The 22,281-nt window shown below is 44.0% G+C and overlaps 1 long non-coding RNA gene across 1 annotated transcript in view; it reads right to left on the bottom strand.

Moving 5' to 3' along the window:
- LOC138568954 (uncharacterized) overlaps positions 1–21,834 on the bottom strand; it is a 29,066-nt gene extending 7,232 nt beyond the window's left edge. Inside the window, exons 1-2 of the long non-coding RNA XR_011303024.1 lie at positions 21,673–21,834; positions 5,511–5,773 (exon numbers count right to left, since the gene is read on the bottom strand). This is a non-coding gene — a long non-coding RNA (uncharacterized lncRNA). The remainder of the gene's footprint in view (positions 1–5,510; positions 5,774–21,672) is intronic.
- Between the last annotated feature and the right edge of the window lie 447 nt (positions 21,835–22,281).

The following is a 22,281-nucleotide window of genomic DNA, read 5'->3' as shown; positions in this document are numbered from 1 at the left end:
TAACACACATAGGAAATGTGAATTCTTACTGATTTCAGAGCTCACCTTTCTCAGGCCTTTTTCACTTTTGGCTAAGCACATCGGTAAATGGAAAGACATTTTTCCCTCCTTTTTGCTCATTCATGTGTGAGAGACTTTATTCATTTCCCCATGTTCAGAGGTTTTTTGGAGTGTGGCCACCGTTCGCCCACCCATCCAGGTATCATCGGAGGTCACACTACAACCCTCCAACTGAACATGTGTAACTGTCATGATGCCTACCCCCGGGCATCCGGATCAAGCCCATCAGCCCCGGGAGCAGGCATCCAGACATTTACAAAAACCCCAGCAGCCCCAGCTAGGGGCTGTCTGGGTTCAGTCCTGGCACCGTAGGCACCAGGCTCATAACAAAAATCAGTCCTGGCGCCATAGGCGCCAGGCTCATAGACATTACTTACCTCATGCAGACCATGCTGCAAATAAATCCAAGCCAACGTGAGGCCTGGATGGGACTATTTTACTACAGGGACTATTTTTTACTCGGGTGTGGTCCTAGGGAACTTCTTTTATGGGACTACTTTGGAGGCTATTTAAACCACGCCCGAACAGCAGCACATGCTTCGTGTTATTCTTCATCCAGCAGCATGACTCTCACCATGCCTGCAGCCAGCATCCAGTCTTCTGCCACGCCCGCGTGCCTGCAGCCAGCATCCAGTCTTCTGCCACGCCCGCCTCGAATCCGGAGCTCCTAGAATAAAGAGGAAGAAAAGGACAAGGTTAGAAAACGAAATTATTTCAAATTCCTCACCTGATTCCGGATCCATTTCATCTCCCGACCTGGAAAGTACATCAGTCCTGCACGAGTCTCTTCGCCAGCTCCAGCACGGCGCCATACTCACCAGTTCTCACAGCATCTTTCGATCCGGCACTGTCTCCATCATTTCTTCGTCGTACTCCGGCACCTAGGGGCACAAGAAGAACAAGGTGAGCCAAGGGAATCAACAAATACCTCTTACCACCATAGATTTACCTGATTTACCACCAGCGGTATTATTCTCCATATCTTCATATGCCGCATCTGTAAAGAGGGAGAAAAACAACACGTTAGCGCATGCAATAGTTACCGGACATCGTTGGCTAACACAGACTCTTACCTTAACGCCAGCAGCAGCTACGAGACCTTCTTCTCACAAACTCAGTTGCAACTTAAGGAAGGGGACAAGAGTGAACATCGGGCACATTGAACTCTTTGAACTTGATACTTAACAATCCCGCCTGGGACTTCAGAGTCAATGTTTACCGGAACTCTCCCAACGCCTTCAAACCAGTGAAGTAACTGGTATCTACACGTCCCTGCAAAACACGCAGGATGGAGAGCTCATCTTTTACAAACATAAGGTGAGGTTACTAAGGGGATATCGGTGGTGATTAGTGGGGGAGAGCGAGAACAGTTGGGAGGCCATCACTAAAACCCACAGGTGGCTCATCCCTGTCTCCACTTGCAGGAAAATACTTCTTCGGGTCCAGCAGACAAGACTAGGCGGGCCAGTCCAGACAGTCATCTCTGCACTACGCATCGCGTTGACGGAGACCGCAGCTGTCCGGGTCTGATCGACACTGCTGTGGGGTCCAGGTAAGCGTAACAGTAACAACATCACTTGGCAATTTGTCATTGTCTAATTCTGTGCATTTGTGATTATTCAGTATGGTACCAGCCCTTTTAACCTCTTCAAAAATATGTGGTTCAGAGAATTCTTCAGGTGATTGACCTGTACCCTCCTTTTGAGCATTTCTTTTTCCTGCCTGTGTTTGGTCATTGTTTGGATTTCCCAGGGAAGGAGCTATAGCATCGCCACTTACTCCCGGTTCACTGGTATTCCCCGTGTATGAGTCCTTTTTCTTAAACCTGTCTCTTTGTTCTTTTGAATTTTCAGGTTATCCTATTTCATTTGTACATATCGCCAATGTTTGATTTAGTTCTAGGTTAAACCGTACCTCTCTTTTAGAAGTATTTGCATTTTCTGTTACATGTTCATGTACTGGTATTTTCACTTTTAAATCATTAGGCATCTCAGAGTCATTATGCAAAATTACATCAGAGCAAACTGTCTTTTCAGCGCTGCAGGTATCATAAGTACTTAGTCACTTTTCAGAAGCCCCCCGATCATTGCTATGGCCATCTGCCCCCTCCTTTGATGACTGTTTTTGTGTTGTGCAGAGCTTTCCTATTTGCTCAGCCAACATTTTCACTTGGGCCTCGAGGCACTGGAATCTTTCCATCTCTCTAGAATCCTCTCTCTGTGGCATAGATCGATATTGGTTGTTTTCTCCCTGATTGGTTCTATTCTGATACCTCTCAGGAGAATGATTTCTATTGGGATGATTCCTGAACTCTTGATTAATTTGCGGAGGGGAGCGGGGTGCACCCATCCTTTTGTTGTCTGGTGGGGAATCATTGTACTGACGTGAAGTGTAGTTCATGTTCTGTCTCATGTCTTGTCTGTCAGGTTGTGGGTACTGGCCCCTATGTTGATTCCCATTATCAGCAAATCGATCCACATATCGGGGTCTATCCTGATTACCATATATCATGGTATTGGGATTAAATCTGCTTTGTGTCCCCAATGTCTGATAAGGACCATCATTTCTTTGATCCTGATTTTGTCTCTGGTTATTGTTCATACCTGACATATCAGATAGAGGGCCTGCCCGGGGCCTATCTCCTAAGTACCTGGGGCTGATGTAACTCTCCCTATTATTAGGATCATGTGATTGGAACATTTGTGCAGTGTGTGATGACCTTTGTTGATTACCCCTCTGTTCAGGTGCCAAATTATTTTTACTTGGACTTTGAGCAGACTCAAGGGACATTTTAGCTGACCTGATTTCCATCACTGTTGCTGAGGGTTATTTAGATTTAGGTCTAGTATCTCTCATTTTATCACTTTCTCTACCCTGACAATAGAGTACCTCATATAGTTTTGTGCTTTGGTGTACAATCCATTCCAGGGACTTGTCACGGTCAAATTCACAGACCAATTGGGATATGATGTCTTTCTGCAGCCCATAGAAGTAGGCAGTTTTAAACTCATTGGAATTGCGGTCAAAAGATACATCAAAGCGAGAAAATGCTCTTTTTAAGTCTTGTAAAAACTGGCGAGGGGATGTATTAGGCCCAGCAGTGATTGTGTAAGCGACTTTCTTTGCCTCCTGCAATGACTGGAAAGGAGAAAAATTACGCCTAATCTCTTTTTCGAACTCCGCCCATGTCATATTCTGCCGTTCATTCAATCCTCTTATAATACTGGCTGTCGGGGCATCTAAAGTTAAATGAAAATATTGACTGTACTGTTCCTTAGGTATCTGGAGTGCTTTAAAAATGTCATGAACCGCTTCCAAATGATCCTCTATGCAGCACTCCCCTCCTTTTTTAAATGGTTTGATCAGGGCTTTAATGGATTTCATTATCTTTATGGGGCTACTTGTTGCAATGCATGGAATTGCACTACTTGGTGACTCAACCCTGGTTCCAGGTGTATGGGATTGGTGGCGGCCCCCAATGGGAGTATCAAATCCCCCAAGGGCGCTGCAACCAAGTTCAGTCACCGGCCCAGTCACTGGGGCACTAGCCCTTTGGGTAGAAATAGAATACACCTCAACTCCATTGAATGTGGTACCCTGCCGCCTCTCCTGGGACATGGGAATGCAAATTTGCTGTTCTAAGTCCTTACACTTTTTAAGGAGCCTGTTTGCTTCGTTTTGCAAATAGTTGTTTTCATCACTCATTTTATTAATTACCTCCTGCATGTCGCCTATTTGCATTTGGCACTCATTAAACTCTTTATTCCTCTTGTCTCTTTCTTGAAGCATTTTAACCATTTCTTGTTCCGCATTTTGGAGGTCACTTTCTTTCTCATAATGTTCTTTTTGTAAAATCTGCATCTCTGACACAACCTCATCTTTATCTTGTCTAATGTGGTCCACCAATGATTTTAAGTGTACCAATTCTTGTTCACTGTCCTCGAATTGTTTCTTGCTTTTGGACAATTGAACATCAAAATCTCTGCATTTTAACTGCATGTCTTTTTGGCATACATCCAATTCTGCTCTTAACGTTTCCTGATTTTTACTTGCCCCCTCTAAGTCAGTCTTTAACCTGTTAATTAGCTGGGTGTCATTTTCTTGCATTCGCAGGGACCTATTCAGAATAAACCAGGTTTTGGCACATAGCCGTATCAAACAGTCTTTCTCTGCGTTTTTATCAGCTGCATTTAATAACCTTAGAAGGCAGACCTGAATTATGCTGCCTTCTGCAAAAATATTGTCTAGTTTTTCTTTCTGCACCTCACCCTGAATGCGGTCATGCCATTCTGAGGTACTGTTTGATGACCACGTTCCATGTGCAAATAACTTTGCCTCTAAATATTGCACTAGGACTGAGAATGTGGTTTCCCTTTGAGACATTCTGAAATTCGTTTTTAGTGACACACTGATATTATGAAATGGGTTCCCTTTAACGTACAGATGGCGGTGTGAGACACACTTGCCACGCCCAGTAGGTGCTCTATGATCACTTTCCCGGCCTGCAATGCACCATAAATATGCAGGGTATTTTGTGTAGATTTGGGGCCTAGCGGTATTTTCTTACCACCAAGAATAAAAGTAATTTAGCAACAATCTCCCCTTGCATTCAGATTGGGTTTGGTATTATAGTGATATCGTGGCTATGCATTATTTCAGTACACAGATACATTTAGTTGGCATGCATTTCGTTGTGGTATAGTGATGAGCATAATTTCTTTGTTTTATTTGTGGCCACAACATACAAAACCCCTTTCTTTTGTTTAGACTGTTCTTGTGATCTCTAGAGGCCTCAGGCTTCTACATTATTCAAGAACACCACCTTTTCATATGGAATGCCACTTATGGCTGTTATCACTGATTTATCTACACCAGTGAGCTATGCTTCCATAAAGTATTCACAATAACATGTGGTATAATCACTAATTTATTTACATTAGTGAAACTATTTCCAGAGGCCTCTCTTTCTGCTGACTCATATACGTCCAGCAAACTATTTCATTATGTTCCACTCAGAAATCACACACACATATATACACTGAGTGGAACCACGCACACAGCTATTTATAATTGCTCATAACATTACTTTATCTGCATAGAAACTTGGCGCTTTAAGCATCATTCCCTCTATAGCATAATATTTTTTTAGACACCAAATGAAACAGAAACAAGAATACTCTTAGGCAGACTGTGTGTTATCACAATTTCATTTTAAAATGATACATTACCATTTGTTTGAAATAAAAACTTGAGAAAGACAAAATGCAAGAACACTACGAATTTCATTTCATATTTGCACAAGAGAGAGAAAAATTACATGGTTTGTTTTGCCTTCAGCTGGCAACATTAAAATGTGTCATTTAAACACAGTGAAAAGCTATCGCTACGCTGCCTGTCTAAAATAGGTCTCATGCACATACCGCACCCTTACTTTTATACAAGATAATTACCAGCAAATTGTAGCTGTTCAGCATGCGAACTCCTCGGACTGGTCGCTTTCTTTAAATGGCTCAAGGCTTTCCTTCAAAGCACCCCAGCGAGGACTTGCAGTTCTGATCTGCAGTCTCTCAAGCCGGTGCTTATTGACTGGAATCTCCAGCCTGGGAAAGTCAGCAATGGACTGGGACGACACCTCTCAATCAGGAAACCCCATAGAAACTCCAGCCAAGTCTTCACCGGAGCTGTGCAAAATGTCCTCTGCCTTTCTTTCTCCCTGAGATGAACCAAGAGACCTCTGTTACAGCCCTTCATGTGACGTGCATCCAATAGAAATCTATCATGTCATACCCTCCTTTTTCAAACAATAGCTCACTTTTCAGTAAGAAACTGTATCCACTAATTTCCTGACTATTCAAGTTTTGTTTCTTTAGCAAGGACCATGAAAAGCACAGAGAAAGAGTAAGGAAAAAAAAATTCTGAATGTCCGTTTAAAATGACTTTCAGTCTGTCTTTTCCACCTCATTTTGCACTGGAGAACACATTATGATGTTATTTGATTAGAATCATGTTAGTACTGTTAATTATATTAGTTCATTAATCCTCTAATGTGTCTCCTGCAACAGAGGCATTTCAGGTGAGAGAAATAAATGATGTGTTTTTGACTGATTAGCCTGTCTTCATTTACATATCCATATGTTACACCGGCAGCACATGGCTTGCTGTACCGCATTATAGCAATACATTGATCTCATGCAGTGGTGCTGCACCCAAAAACACGCTATATATTGATCCCATGTAGTGGCGCTGCACTCCAAAAACACGCTAAATAATCCTACAGGCCTAATTTGCCCTAAACGAAGGTGGAATTTCCCTACCTAAAGAAAATTAAGGAACATCTGAGTCAAGGAGTTCGACTGAAGAATCTGTCTGCGTTCAAAACATATACTTGCCCTCACAATTAACACTATACAATGTGTAAGGATATCAGCAACCAAAAGAAAACTGTGGTTAACCCAAAGTTCTGAGCTTCTTTCAGCTCCCAGCTTCTTTTCTATCCCCATCCCCAAGTGTGAAATACATAAAAATATCAATGCCACATGAATTCCTGGCCAGTAAAAATGTAACATTATATGAGTTCGAAGTTTAGAGTGTTCCATATGGCTTTCATTTAGATGTACTTAGGCTCTCTCTAGGATCATTTTTCTATGACTTTTTGGGATCTCCGACTGTGTTTCTACCATGCCCTGCAAGGAGATATATCCCTGATAGAGAAATCCATTTCACAAAAAGAAAAAAAGGTTCCCCTTTCTCATGACCCTCTGGCCCTGAAAAAGTTTGTAATAATTCCCCAGCTAAAGTTTCTTTGGGCTATTGGTAAATCTAGAAGGGAAGCTGGTTCTCCCTTATAATTTATTCGGGACTCAGGGTTGAAAGGGTTACCAGATATCTCGACAGCCACCCCAAAACCCTGGGTTTCTCCATCAGTATTTTCTTCCTCTGTTTCTTCTTTGAGTTAGGGCAGCATCCCTCTCTCAATTATTCCTTGAGCAATTTTATGGCCTTGGTAAACTTGAAATTGATCCCTTCTGTGGTTTTTCAATAAGACCTTAACATCCCCTCGGAAGTCTGGATATATTATCCCAGCTAAGCCATCAATCCCAAATCTCTGTGGTAATCCAGACTTGGGTGCTATTCTGATGTAAGTATCAGGGGTGGAATCAATATACAGTCAGTGGGTATTAGTCTTCTTACACCTAGAGGAATTGTCTAACCCCTACTACTACAGATATCAGACCTGATAGAGCCTTTAGTGGCTACTGAGGGATCTAATGATCTGACGGTTAGATTTCCCAACTTGTAGCAGTTGAGCCGCATCCCATTTCTGACACCCTTAGTGAAGGCACCTTGAAGAAGGATTTAGACACAAGATTCAAATTTCAACTCACACACTTTTATTAACTTAAATATCAGGCTAATGTGCCCTCTAATAAGGTGGAATTTACCTACCTAAAGAAAACTAAGGAATGTCTGAGTCAAGGAGTTCAACTGAAGAATCTTTCTGTGCCCAAAACCTATACTTGCCCTCACAACTAACTCTATGCAATGTGTAGGGATATCAGCACCCAAATGAAAACAGTCTTTAACACAAAGTTCTGAGCTTCTTCCAGCTCAGAGCTTCTTTTCAACCCCCTTCCCTGATTGTGAAATAGTTTCATAACAATGTCTCAAAAGCTTGCTCCTTAGACTAAAAGAGAAATATTTTGAATCAGAAACCGGGTTCCCTTCCCCAAGTTTAAGGCAGTTCATAATAGAAGTACTAGGGTTCCCTTCCACAAGTTCAAAATAGTTCACAACAGAAGCAGTGGGGTGCCATTTCCCAAGTTCAAAATAATTCATACCAGAAGCACTGGGTTCCCTTCCCCAAGATAGTTCACAATTTCTGTTTTTTTACTTCCATTGGCTGATTTATATTTAATCTGGTATTTTGAAAAGACCATCTGCTTTATTTCGATTCAATTCAATGTTTAAATAGGTTTATATGTTTTATAAAGTTGAGCGATAGAGATTTCATCTGGTTGTCACCATTAAAATGTCTATTTTGCAGTTTGGAACCTTTCAGAGCTGCTCCTTCTCTTTTCTCAAGGTGCAAAGTTCCTTTAACACGTGATTGTTAATTCAATGAAGTTTAAAACAGAGACTTTCGAGAATGTGTTCCACTCCTTTCAGACCCACGCAACCACTCTGTTATAATGTATACTCTCACAATCACTGGTTCCTTCACAGCGCTCATGGTCAGTTTCTCTGAAACTCGCCGGATTCCTCTGCAGGCTACCCTCATATCTTGCTGGACTCGCTTCAACTTGATTGCCTCCAGGGTTCCCTTCTCTGCCCATGAGAGACTCCTGTGCTCTCGCAGCGCTATGGGAGGATGAGCACTTTGCCTCATCGTCAGAAAGCCAGCCCTTCAGTATGCCACCTTCTCTTGCCTTGCAGTTGCGCCTGAGAACTCCTGTTCTCACGCCATCCCAGTTTGAACAACCAGCTTCTGCAGTCCCTGATATTCCGATGCTTGGCACACAGCAGCTCTGCTTCCAACGGCTCTCAGCAGAGTCTCGCCTTTCTCTCCCACTCTGTGCTCTTTTGGTTTCCCACCTTTTATCCATCTGTGGTATGTGAATAAGCTGCAGGTTTGAGTTCTCTCTTTCAATTGCCTAACTATAGTTAGGACTATTAGTGAGACATGCCTGTCCTTTGTAGTGGTACTCTTCTGAGGCTCTCTTCCTTGTCTCAGTACCAGAGTGGTGTAGTTGCATGTTAGTGTGCATGAATCCTTGCCATCTCCTTCTCCCAGTACTAGAAAGGCATTTTAAGACTCTTTCTCCTTTTCTCCTGAAGACAAGATGCCTTTAAAAAAACGATTGTGGTTAAAGGTTAAATACCATACCAACTACCCTCCTGTCAGTATCCAGTATGCCTCCCTTTTCCTTCTTAGGAACTGTCAGTTCTTTGAGCTCCTTTGCAGGGTGCGTTGTATTAAGTAGTGTTATTATATTGTCTGTTGGGATAATAATCAAGTAGATATTGGTATACAACCTTGACTGGACACTCCTTTTATCATTGGGTAATAATTGTAGTTTTTCTGTGATGCAAATAACCAATGATCCACAACCTTTAGAGGAGATAAGACTGCTGTTCCATCCATGTTACCAAAATTGGACAAGGAGGTTTATAATTTTAATGTTGTGCTTGTTTAATCCAAACGGTTCGGATCCATTCTAGAGTATTAGAGGTGTGGGTCTGATTGATAAGGGGAGCTGGATTACAATACCCCATTCAGGTTGGAGAAGGATTGGGTGATTTTTTATCAGGAAAAGGGAGATGCCATGTCTGGCCTAAGGGCCCCCTACTCCCAGTCCCCAAGGACTCTCCAACCAGGTGAACCTCCCTCGCTTGTCCACCCCCAGGGTCAGGATCCAAAACCAATAGCCTTTCCCTGGCCACCTGCACAGTGGACCCAAGGGGAATAGGAATGAGAATACCTTCAGGTTTCTCATAGTACCTACTGAGTTTTCCAGGACAGATGATGGCATTTTGCTGCGAGAATCCAACTATGTCACCCCTTCAGTGCTTGTGGAGACAGTAATAATATTCGTACATGTGGGTCCCCATGAGCAGTGAAAACCAAGTTTCTGCTATGAGAAAAGATGTGGTTCCCAGGTTTGGAGAAAGCGGTTCATGTACTCATACAAGGATGGAAAGGGTGCTAAGCCACCAAAGCCAAGAGATGACAACCACCCATTGATTTCCCACCTAAAAGCCATGGAAATAAATAAGTATCCATTTTTTAACAAACATGACTTGCCAATATTTCTTGCTACCACTAGACATTTACTCACAATGTCCAGAAGTGGAGTTCTACCTCCCTGTGCAGCTCAAAGCACTCCTCAACATCATGAATGCCTCTATCACCGAATGGTCATTCCGGGATACCGTCAAGACCGATCTCATACAAAACTCCGGTGTATTGGCAAATCTTGGAGAAAGTAGTCACTACACTACAACTCGCCTCTGGGCACACAGCTCAAAGACACTGATATAGCCACCCACAAATACACAGAGGATACTCAGTTGTACATGAGAGTTAAAAGCCCACAGGACATCAGTTATCTCTGCGATTACCTAGCCATCTTCCAGTGCTGCATGTCAACTGCCTACCTCAATATTCACCTCACCAAGACTGAATTTGCCCTCATTGTTCCCCCGCTAAACAACAACTTTTCCAAAATGGCTCAATGATATGCACAAAGAAGGATTTCATCAGCAACTGTCAGATTCAGCAAAATCCTTAGGCTTCACCATTGTGAGCAGTCTTTTCTTCCAGAAACACATTGCCAAAAAGCTGAAAATGGCCTGGCTTCAAATCTCCAACCTTTGCTAAATCAAGCGCTGCATCCCGCTGCAGAGTTCCGGACCGTAGTGAAGGCCCTTGTGGTCTCACAAATTGATGGGGGAAATTCCCTCCTGACAGGGCTCCCAGGCGCTCATCTGGTTCCTGCAACAAATCAAATTTCAAGGTACTAGTGGTCCAGGAGTGAATATCAGTTTCTAAACCATCAATCAGACCCACACCTCTAATACTCTAGAATGGATCCGAACCGTTTGGATTAAACAAGCACAACATTAAAATTATAAACCTCCTTGTCCAATTTTGGTAACATGGATGGAACAGCAGTCTTATCTCCTCTAAAGGTTGTGGATCATTGGTTATTTGCATCACAGAAAAACTACAATTATTACCCAATGATAAAAGGAGTGTCCAGTCAAGGTTGTATACCAATATCTACTTGATTATTATCCCAACAGACAATATAATAACACTACTTAATACAACGCACCCTGCAAAGGAGCTCAAAGAACTGACAGTTCCTAAGAAGGAAAAGGGAGGCATACTGGATACTGACAGGAGGGTAGTTGGTATGGTATTTAACCTTTAACCACAATCGTTTTTTTAAAGGCATCTTGTCTTCAGGAGAAAAGGAGAAAGAGTCTTAAAATGTCTCTAGGGCCTTCTGGGAAGGACCGGGGGTACAGGACCACAATCCTTTCCGTACTAGTTTTGTGCAGCGGAACAAGAAACTGCAGGCTGGTCTTTTTCGATCAGTGGTAGTTTCATCCAGTGACACAGGAATCTTCATGTGCTCTTCTACAATCCGTGTTGGTTGTGCTCAGCGACATGAGAAACTTTGCACAGGCTTTTTTTTAGATATGTGCTAGTTTTGTGTTCCAGCACGAGAAACTTCATGCCGCTCTTTTCGATTTGTGCCAGATCGCACAGCGGCACAAGACATTTTGCAATTTGTATTCAAATCGTGCTAGGTTCATGCTGCGGCATGAGATACTTTGCACAGCTTTTTTGTTTGATTCGTGGTCAATTCACACAGTGGCAGAAAAACATTGTGCTGCTCTTTTCGATTCACTCTAGGTTTGCGCAGCGGCACGAGAAATTTAATTCTGCTCTTTTTGATTCATGCTAGGTTCGCACAGCGGCATGAGAAACTTTGTACCACCCTTTTCAATTCATGATAGATTTGCACAGTGGTACGAGACACTTTACGCTGCTCGTTTTGGGTCCCGAGACTGCACAACAAACTTTGCACTGCACTATTTGATATGAAGGAGTGGAGGAACAGCAGATTTTGGTGAAACGGATCTAAATCGAACAGAATTTGACAATGTCGGCCAGCCCTATCTAGGTACCTAATACTAGTCGGGCATGGTAGTAGATAGAAACAGCGATAGTGGTAGGTGTTGCTATTGCTCCCAAAGAGCTGGGAAGTGTGCTATCCCAAAGATGCAGAGTCTCTGTTATGTCCAGAGTTTCACATAGGTCTCAAATCTCTGCTACGTTCCAGGATATTCTCGCTGAGCGGTTGGGGAGCTGGCTTCTAGAAAGCTCCTTCTAGAAGACATGTAGTTAGCCCTAGTGGAGCAGAAGAACAGAATCAGAGATATCTGGTTGTTCTAGAAATGTGCAAGCTAGGGATTGAAACAAAAGGGATACCCATAGACAGTCTTCTGAGGTTGAGGGAAGTGTTTCAAGCAATGGCATCAAAGGAAAGCATAGGCGCAATATCCCCAACACGTAGTTCAACCCTACGAGGTGTAAAAATACATCTTTGACTTGTTTGAAGCCCTGGAGTTAGCCTTATGGATTCAGTATGTGGAAGAGGGATTGGCGGATGACTGACTTACCAAAACAGGGCACAGAGATGCCCATTTATTCCAAAATGTAGACCGCCATCCTCAGGAACTTTTCCAGTACCCTAGAGCAATATGTGAGGAGATTTTGAGACATCACCAAAAGGGGCAATCCAACTTTGGAGTCATTTACACATTTGTCTTTGAAGTAGCTGGGTGTGTGGTTAACATGTTACCAATTAGACACATTTGAGAGACTGTATGATTTGGTTTCATGCAACCATGTTTTTAAACATTGTGAGACAGAGTTACAACAGAATTTAGTGTATAAGAATATCACTGATCCTAGGGAGCTTGCAAAGGCTACTGAGAGGTATGTGAGAAAAAGGTAAGGTGAGCATACCCAAATCAGAAGAAAAGGCTTCTGACAAATCGAAAAACCAGGCGGTGAGGACAAAAGTTCTTACTCCTCTCCCATGAAAGACCCTCCAAAATCTGAACAGATATTCCAGTCTCTTTTATAGAGACCTGACCTACAGAAAAGGAGATATGCCCGACAAGGGCAAACCAAAAAAGGCCATCATAAGTGCTTGTCTCATAGAAGAGTCACCTCTTCTAGTGTGGGAATTCTAGTGGAGGGAGCCCCATTAAGCCAGGGAGTGGCCTCATGTTCCCAAGTCACTCAGAGTGGGAACAGTCACGGGTCACCAGAGGAGGTCCCAGTTTCCGCAAATACTCAGATATTTTTGGATCATGTATTCATGGCATGCATGCTAGTGTCACATCTGTTGGGCAACAATGGTTGCAACCTGGGAAGTAAATAGATAGCCCATATATTTCAACATCAGAGGGCTTGATGGCCTCAGCCATTGCCCTATGGCAATGGCAGAGTTTAGCTGTGGGGGGGCAAACCTCCATGCACTGTATAACAGTCACAGACTCAATTACAGTAGCGTGTTTATTAGGCAACCTTCCTGGTATAGAAATAGTCACAGCACTCACTAGAGTGAGTGTTCTGCAAGCAGCAAGAGAAAATGTGTGTGTGGCCCAAGCCAATGAGACTTTCTGTGCTGAAGAGTGTGAGAGACCGGCCACCCAGGTAGTAGCTATTCCATGTCCTAAATCCATTGAGACACCTGCCCTTGTGCAAGAGTGCTCCTTGTCCACTAATGTGCCTGCTGTTGTAGGACAGGCTTCCGTGATCTCATGGTTGCCTATTGGTGTAAAGGTGTAGCCTGAAATGGAGGACAAAGTAGCCTCAGACCTCAATGGACTGCCAGACCTGTGTAATACCTGTGTAAGTTGTCGTCTGCTAGAGGCCCAAGCCAGGCTGGCTGTTGACAAGAACAGAGGGACTGGCGGGTCTGCAGAAGCAGACAGAGGAGCATCTTCTGTGTGAGAGTCCAGGACTGTTCCAAAAAAAGTGAGTTCAAGAATTCTGAGGCATGTTGCACCTAGAGGCTCTTTTCTCTCCCGGTCCCAGGAGGGTCCAACCAGACTTGGCTTCTGGAATTCCTCCAGCTGGTCACTTAGACATGAATAGGACATCTCACAGTATGTCAGATCACCTTTCGTGGTCTAAGAGTGGCATAATAAGTAAGGAAACAGCACGCTCCTGCCGGGCGCACCAGGTCTCTGATAAGTCTAGTGGGGCAACCAAGGCACACTTAATTTAGCTGTGCCTGGTTGGGCGGCCTCGTGAGAGGATGAGAATATTCTGTCAGTTGAGCTCCCTCAGAAAGTCCTCTCTGACAGGCAATCCCACTTCATATCTGTATCCCTGAAAATACCACAAATGTTGATTGGACCTCTGCCTGCCATGCAGCTTTCCAGTACCTGAAAGATGGTTTATGCAGTGCCCAAGGTCTAGAGATGCCAGGCTATGGACATGATTTCATCATTCAGACAGACTCCTTGGAATCTGGAATTGGAGCAGTTTTGGCACAACTCATAAGGGGTTGATCAGCCCCTTGTCCGAAATAGCAGGTGGCTGAGGAAAAGATAAGAAACTTGACCACAGTTCAGAAGAATCCAAAGCTTTCACATTGGGCCATATCCCTAACTAGATCCCATATAGCCATACAGCCTAAGCCTGGATCGGAGCACCCAAAAGCCGATGGATCATTAGATATTCTCATCCGGAGGATGAGCCAGATACTTGGAAGTGTGTCACTCAACTGTTTTTGGCATGGGGTGTCTTGACAGAATTCCATCTGTGAGGGCGGAATAACCTGAGCGTTTTTATTTTTATTAATGGAATGGTGTGAGTAGCCTTGACTCTGAAAAGTGAGGTCTGCCAATCGGACCCTCCTTTCATGATGATCCATGCTGAAAATCATAGTGCACACAAGTACCTTTGCTGAGCCTGTCTACCGACACCTCTCAGCAGCCGCCTTGTGGTTTGGCAACATGCAAGTCACAAGGTGACCTGTGCATGCCTTCCAGCAACTGTTGTGAAGAAAGTCCAGTCATCAGGATCTGCCTTTAACCATGGGCAATCCAACATCAACATTAAAATAGTATAATCGTGGGCCCCAGAACCTAGTGGCAGATGACAAAGATACATATAAGTCATGTCTAGTTGTGACACAGTGTTCTCTCTCATTTGACAATTAAAATGGCCTAAACCTTTTGGTGTTATTTTATTGTCAGCTTGGTTTAAAGTGTCCTTCCTGTCAAAGCCTCCTCAGTATTCAATGTCTGGGACTGAGTTTTACCTTAAACCGACCAGTTGCGCTTTTGCCCAGCAGAAGTCTTTATCTTCCCTGAGAAATGTTTCTCAGCTTTCAGGAAGATGGGAAATGCCCCCAGGCGGCATGGGAAGGTCCAGAGCTACAATGAACAAGCTATGCCAGGGCAAAGGAAATCACAATAGGATGTTATTTAACAGAAGATCTTCGTGGACAGAGTAAGGAGTGGAGTAGAGTAACTCCGGGGCAGACTCTCAAGTAAGAGAAGAGTTCCACCACTGTAGGATTTCTTTGGGCTCCGAAACGTCCTGTACCCCAGCCTCACTTCCTGCAAACAAAGCACTCTGGATATGACACAGCCAGGCAGAGGATTCTGAAACAGCAGCCAGGAATGGAGACCTTATAGAAGACTACAATGAATCCAACCCCTCCAGCAGATTGCCTATTTAGAGGGGCGAGCTGTTGCATCAATGTATTACATCTCCAAAGCCCTTTTCCTTAGAGGCGAAGACAGAGCCCTCCAAGAAAAGGGCATGCCCTTTTCAGTAGCCATCCATAAGATCTTTTGAGGATATCTGTCAGGACAAAGCCTACTGCAGCAGAATCCACTGGTATCCCGAAACCTGGTCGCTGACACAAGTCTGCAAAGACTCTCTATAAACCTTCCTCGCTGGGAAGTATAGAGGGAAAAGGACTTACCGTGTCCCTGGAGACCCTGGATGGAGTCACCTAGCACCCAGAAGTTAAGAAATAGCACGGGACCCTATTTTCCAGCGTCAAACCATTTTCAAACTAGCTCAATCTGTTCAAGATGCTTGTCAACCTGTTTTTAACCCATCACCATTGAAGTACAGCATTGCAACATTGGACCTTTTGGAGCCAACTCGACTGATTTCCTTGGCCGAAACGGATCTATCACCTGCCTAGTTTCTTCCCCTCGATTCTAGACGACCACTGCTAACTTATCGCTTTGTATCACTGGACCCAGCCATAGAGATAATGGGTGTGTCTGACACTTTTACTCCCTAAAAATAGGCAAATACTCCTAAAATATAAAAATAGGGAGTACAAATACCCCCAACAAAGAATGGTAATTGACACACAGAAGGCCGTAGCTCGGTTTATGTCCATCCAGCTCCATAGATCTGGTTGGACCAGTGGTACACAGAGTGCCAGAGGAAGAAACTACTGTTATTACTGCCTGATCCAAAGTGGTAGAAATGTGCCTAAATAACGCAAAGAAGTGTTTATTACAAAAATATGACTGTTTTACAGTTGAAACATATTTTTACACACTTAATAAATGCTCCCATTGGGAATGGCACTTACTTTTCTACTCCCTAAACACTTTTTTACTCCATACTTTAAAAAAATAGGGGGTAAAATACTCCCACTGCAAAATCTTATCTGGAGCACTGACTGACCATTGCGAGTTGACTGGACAGTCTTAAGGCCTGCTATCCATTGAGGACAACTGACTCAAAATGTCTCAATTCTGACTTGACTCATATAAAGTGCGTAGAAGTCTGTCTCGATGGTGTTCAGCCAAAGAACAAGCATTTAAAGGCATTTGAGGTCGTTCTGTCCTGCTAGCACACCTTAAAGAGCCACGGTGATAAGTACGACCCCGTTCTCTGCCTTTTAGTTCATCTTCAGTGAATTTGACATTGCTGCTGAAATCATTACGTGTGCACCTCTGTCCAAGAACCCAGAGAGCCCCGTCATTTTAAAGTCTGCATTCTCTGTGTCTTCTCTTTCAGGGCTGGGTCTTTCGTGATTTTCATTACTGTGTTTGAATTGTTAGTTTTATTAAAGTATTCTATTTGTATAGAACTGTACTCTTTTATTGTGTTATCCCAGTAGTATCGCTGTTTGGTCTGCTTCTTCCGTCCTCAGCCTGCGCTACAAAAAGAGAGGAAGCAGGTATAACTTTCGGGATGTGGCTTTTCCCCTTGTATCACTGCTTGTTTAGTAGTTGCATGGGGCTGAGTAGGTGATGTATTCATACTCAACCCTGTACTCCCACAGCAGTAGTAACTGTGTCACAATATTTTCCGCTTTTGTGACATAGGCTTCAGAAGTGAGAGTGAACCGCAGCTCTTCTGCTGTTTTGGCGGGCTGAGCTGTGAGCTGCATGGTAAACACACATTGCTGCAGCAGGGACATTACATTCACCCATTGAGCAATGTTATTGGGATGGGAACTCCTGACGTACGGCGTTCCAGGTTGTCTTTCCTGGATTGTAAACTTCATTGACATAGTTAGATCTGATTTCTCCTTTTATTTGAATTGTGATTTTTTTTTAGCGGATGTTTTGAGCAAACTTTAATCTTATTTTATGGACACCCCTTTTTATAGATTTGTCTTCCTTTCATTCCGGGTTTATTTCATAACAGATGGAAAACGGGATCGTTAAGCCAGTCCTTAAACTTCCGGGGCAACGCCACCTTTAAAGGCTCTTTAGCTATTTATGTTTCACTGGCCGTGGCGGACTCCCATCATGTTCCAACGGCAGTGTCATTCCGTTACTCGTTATCCGCCCAATCCACGGTATTTCATCCCACTCAAAGCACTGCCTGGCAGCCGCTGTTGCTCACACCTCTGCTGTACACCTAGCCTGGTTACTGCTGTGCTTGCGGTCGCTGCTGTAGTGTGCAGACAGACGTGTGGGCTCTATTTCAACTGGCAGAAACAGAGACCCTAGTCAGTAAGCAGCTCAGCGTTAGCTGTGATGGCAGAAAGGTCAGGTGTAGGTGTGCGGGTGGGTACTTTAGGTATGTTTTAGTTAATTTATTAATTTGAGAAACTGCATCATTGCCCATCATGACCTCATTATTGGATTTCGTTTTAAGCTATTAGGTGGCACTTAAGACAAAACTAGCACATTGGAGTGAAGATAGGAGGGAGTTGGGATGTGAGGAGCTAGGTACATTTTGTGGATATAGCTTGGATATGTACCCGCCTATTGACCACCCATGACCATGCTAATCCTCATGGCCAATGCCCCTCCTGTCGAAAATACACCTTCCTGGGATCTCTTTGTGCTAGCTCTAGCAAGCAGTAACATTAAACTTTATGATGTGAAGGGGCTGCACGTTTTATTACTCAGCAATCTTCTGAGAGATAAGTGAGCCGGTCTGGGAATAAGGTGCCGGTAACAACGCTACCGGCACATTTTCCGTACTGGCTGACTCCAAGTCTGCCTGTAGGAGCAGTGAACAACCAGCAGGCCTGAACCTGCCACTAGTGCATGCCCCTAGCGGCATCTAAATCACTGAAGAATCAGTGCCGTTAATAACGGTGCCGATACTTCAGTGTTCCCATTCCAGTAAAGTCCTATGGGACTCCATGGGAATGGGAACGTACCTTTTCGCCACCGCCCGTAATATCGGAAACGGTAAACTGAGGTTGCACCACGTAATGAAGGCCAATGGCTTCATTGCTCCTGTAAATGAGCTACTGGTATAATAAACCTGTTTCAACCAAGTGTGCCTTTTGCCACTTGATCTATAAGCCACATCTGTGTCTTCACACATGTTCCTTGCACAGGAATCCTATTAATAATAAGCACTGGCAAAGCCAACGCCTTTGGCTTGTGTACAAGTGCTTGATAGGCATTTTTCAGACACTGGCATCATATGCCCAGGTAATCACACGATTGTCCAGCTGTTGCTATTTTATGGACAGGTAGTGCCATCATGGCACTGCCTAGTAAATGCTACACCATGCATACACAAAAGACAAGACTTGTTAACAAATGTCAACACTGTCCTCGGACATTGACGTTCTTGTCGAGCAATAACTTTTCATTGGCCCTCATTACGACCCTGGCGGATTTTTTCCGCCATCGGCGGACTTTTCCGCCATGGCGCAAAGTCCCTTTACGCCATGGCGGATGGCGGACTTACCGCCCCATTCCGAGGTCGGCGGGGCGGTAAGTCCCCATTGACCCATTTACCCTTCCCCATTCCCATTTCGGCCCCATAGGGCTCAATGGGAGTGGGGAAGGTGTTAATTACGCCACCGTACACTACGGTGGCGTAATTAACACCGAGGTCCCATAGCGCCATGGATTTTTACGCCCGCAAAAAGCGGGCGGAAAAGTGACCATGGCGCTCTGGGAACTCGTAGTTGGCGGTAAGGGGTCGGCGCAGCTAACGCTGGCGTAAACCCCTTACCGCCAGGGTCGTAATGAGGGCCATTGAAATGCAATTGGCTGGGCACATATTTTGGAAGATCACAGCAGAAATGTTTTCATTTTGGCTAATCTAGTGTGATAAGTTTTAATGCCTAGAAATTCCTACGATCAGACTCTCTAACCTTTCTCCCATTAAAAGGTATCTTACAATTTCACCCAATGTTTACTAGCCTCACTTGCCTATTGTATGGAACGAAGCACCAGCCTACCATTATTTCTTTCTTGTCACTATTGGCGACACAAAAAACAAGGTCATGCGATGCACTCTGAACTTGAGAAAACAACTACTCCTCAAGTAAAGAGAAGCTTTTTGGATTCATTAGCTGTCGAGTCTCAACCCACTGGGAATTAATGAAGTGCTGTACTAGATGTCTTTCTGGAGTAACCATGAGGGTTTAGTAGACATGCAAAGATCCTGAGTGGAGGACTTGATAGGATGTTCACTTATTGTTGAATTCTAGAGCGGAGGTTCAAATCCACTGTAAGATCCAAAGTTAGAGAAAGACGGTATCAAACAGTGATTGGTTGTGAGTTGGGGCTAGGCAAGCCAGATATATTTCCAATACAACAGAATAAAACCTAACTGCATTCCCCGAGGTTCCATGCAGCATTTAAATGTTGTGTTGACTAGTACAACAGATTATTTTTGTTTGTGTTCTTTCCAACAGTCAATGTGAGGAAGGGATTTAACCCACAACATTGTGGGACTTAATGAGATGATGGGCCTCATTCCGAGTATGGCGGTAAGGGATAGCGGCCACCGGTAACGAGACCGGTGGCGGTGATCCCTTACCGCCATATTCCGAGTTCCCTTTGCGCCCTCGCCCTTAACGCCTGCTTTGAGCAGGTGTTAAAGTCGAGGGCGCAAAGGGGCCTCCAAGCCAATAACGGTGACCGTAATGAACAGTCACCGTTATTTGTATCTTCGCCATTCCCATTGAGCCCTATGGGGGCTCATTTGGGAATGGGGAAGAGCCTTGGTGAATGGGGAATTACCGCCCCGCCAACCTTGGAATGGGACGGTAATTCCGCCATCCACCAAGGCGCTGCCGGTCTGGGTACGGCGTCAACCAAGGCGTTAATAGCGCCATTGGTTAGCGTCGTACTCGGAATGAGGCCCGATGACTGTTATGCTGACAACATAAAAACAATGAGACTAAAGCAATTATAGAACATGGATTTTAATAAGTGCTAAAATTGTAAAATATACATTCAGCACAGATTAGGATGTGATTCCCACTGAACATCTACAAAGAGATCCTTAACAAGAAATCTCCCACTTTCTGCTTTCGCAAATGAATGAACTGCTTGCTCAAAACAGGAACTGTACCAAAAGCTTTCAAGCTTGCCTACATCAGGCCACTTCTAAAATACTCAGCTGGATACTAATGAGACACTTACAAATTCCATCCTATCCCAAAAATACTGTACCAGCAACTATTCTAGAGAGCTATCTATACAGCCAAATCTTGGAGTCTAATGCATTACTAGATAGCTCAATAGAGTTAGACCTACGAGGGGCAATGAATTTGCTTTAGTTCCTATTTGGGACAACCTGAGAATCACAGTGGATGGCAACACTACCTCACCACTCATACTCCTCGATGTTTCAGAGGCCTTCGACACAGTTAGCAACAGTGCACTAATTAGAAGACTTCAAGAAACCAGACTAAATAACTCAACTCTACAAGGGATGAGATTGTTTCTGATGGATAGAACAGAAATCACCTGACTCCCCTCTTTCAGTTTGAACCCAACCCATTACTGTGAGGTTCCCCAGGGATCAAGCTTCTCACTGCTCCTCTCCAACATCTATATGTCACCTTTGATCAAAATCATAAAATAGTATGGGCTCACCTGTAAAAACTATGCAGGTGACACACAAATCATATACAAAATGTCGAGGAAGAAAACTCCAGCACCACCCTCAGGAAAGGCCTCACATGAATAAGCGAGTGGATGATGGCCAACTACCTAAAATTCAACCCAGACAAAAACAGAAATAATTATAAGTCTCACCTCACGCCACACCTGGAACACCTCTACCATGGCATTTGGAAATTGCTAACTGCCCTAAACCATCTAACATGATTAAGAACCTAAGCATATACATGGGCATCAGACTCATGCTGGCACCCCAAATCAACTCAATAGTCAAACAGTGCTTCTATACATCTCTGTTCTATCCAACTGATTATGCCCTACCTCTTCATCACGCACAGAGTGCTGGCTGTCATTTCGCTGATGTTTATCAAGAATCGACTACCCAAACAGCATTTACTGAGGTAAGACAGATTATCTCACAAAAAACTTCAACAGATCCAAAAGACAGCTGCTAGGCTACTCAGCATCAGCAAGAGGAAACAGATGCACCAGCTCTCAGCGCAGCCCACTGGCTACCAATCCAAAAAAGGATCCAGTTGAAGGACCACTGCATAATTTGCAAGATACTTGAAGGTCGAGGAGTATAATTCTTCCAGAACAAAATCTCACTCTGCCAAGCAACCGGCGACCTAAGATTGATAAGCAACATTCTATTAGAATCCAAAACATTTTGTAGAAAAGACATGGAAGCTCCACACTTACCACCATGGTGACCAAACACTGGAACGCACTAAGGGACATCTGCATCCTACAGGACCACCTGAAATTTAGAAAAGGTCTATAAACCTGGCTCTTTAATGCTTAACACACAGACAGTTTACTCTACTCCCATCAAGCAGTGGAAAGAACACTTCTCAAAAGTTCAACATTCATCCACAGACACAACCTAAGGGAATGCCATACTGGCTCCCTACCACCCACATAAAACACAATAAACGGCACTCAGGAAACTATAACTACAAGAAGACATCACATCGCAAACCTGGCTTACCCATTGCAGACACCTATGTCAGTGCAACTTCTAGAGAGTCCTTCACCGACATCCTTTTCTATGTCACTTCTCCATACCTATGGACGCCTCATCTTATGTCCACTCTCCACCCTTTCACATCCTCTCCCATTAATGGTGGCACCAAGTGGGAAGTCCTCTTGGCCGGATTGTCATCATCACATTGCTTTGTTAATGTCTACCACACAGGCACTTTCCTGGTTCAAGGTCCTCAAACAATCTCCTTCTCTTTGACCAGATCTTTCCATCCCTCATTTAGTTCCTTCCTCCACCTGCCTCTCCCCCTACCACTCTCGCTGTCC

This window comes from Ambystoma mexicanum, chromosome 2q (genome assembly GCF_040938575.1).
Source record: "Ambystoma mexicanum isolate Mex_15411 chromosome 2q, UKY_AmexF1_1, whole genome shotgun sequence".
Lineage (NCBI taxonomy): Eukaryota > Metazoa > Chordata > Amphibia > Caudata > Ambystomatidae > Ambystoma > Ambystoma mexicanum.
Note: the sequence above shows the minus strand (reverse complement) of the source record. Positions and strands in the feature narration are given on the sequence as shown.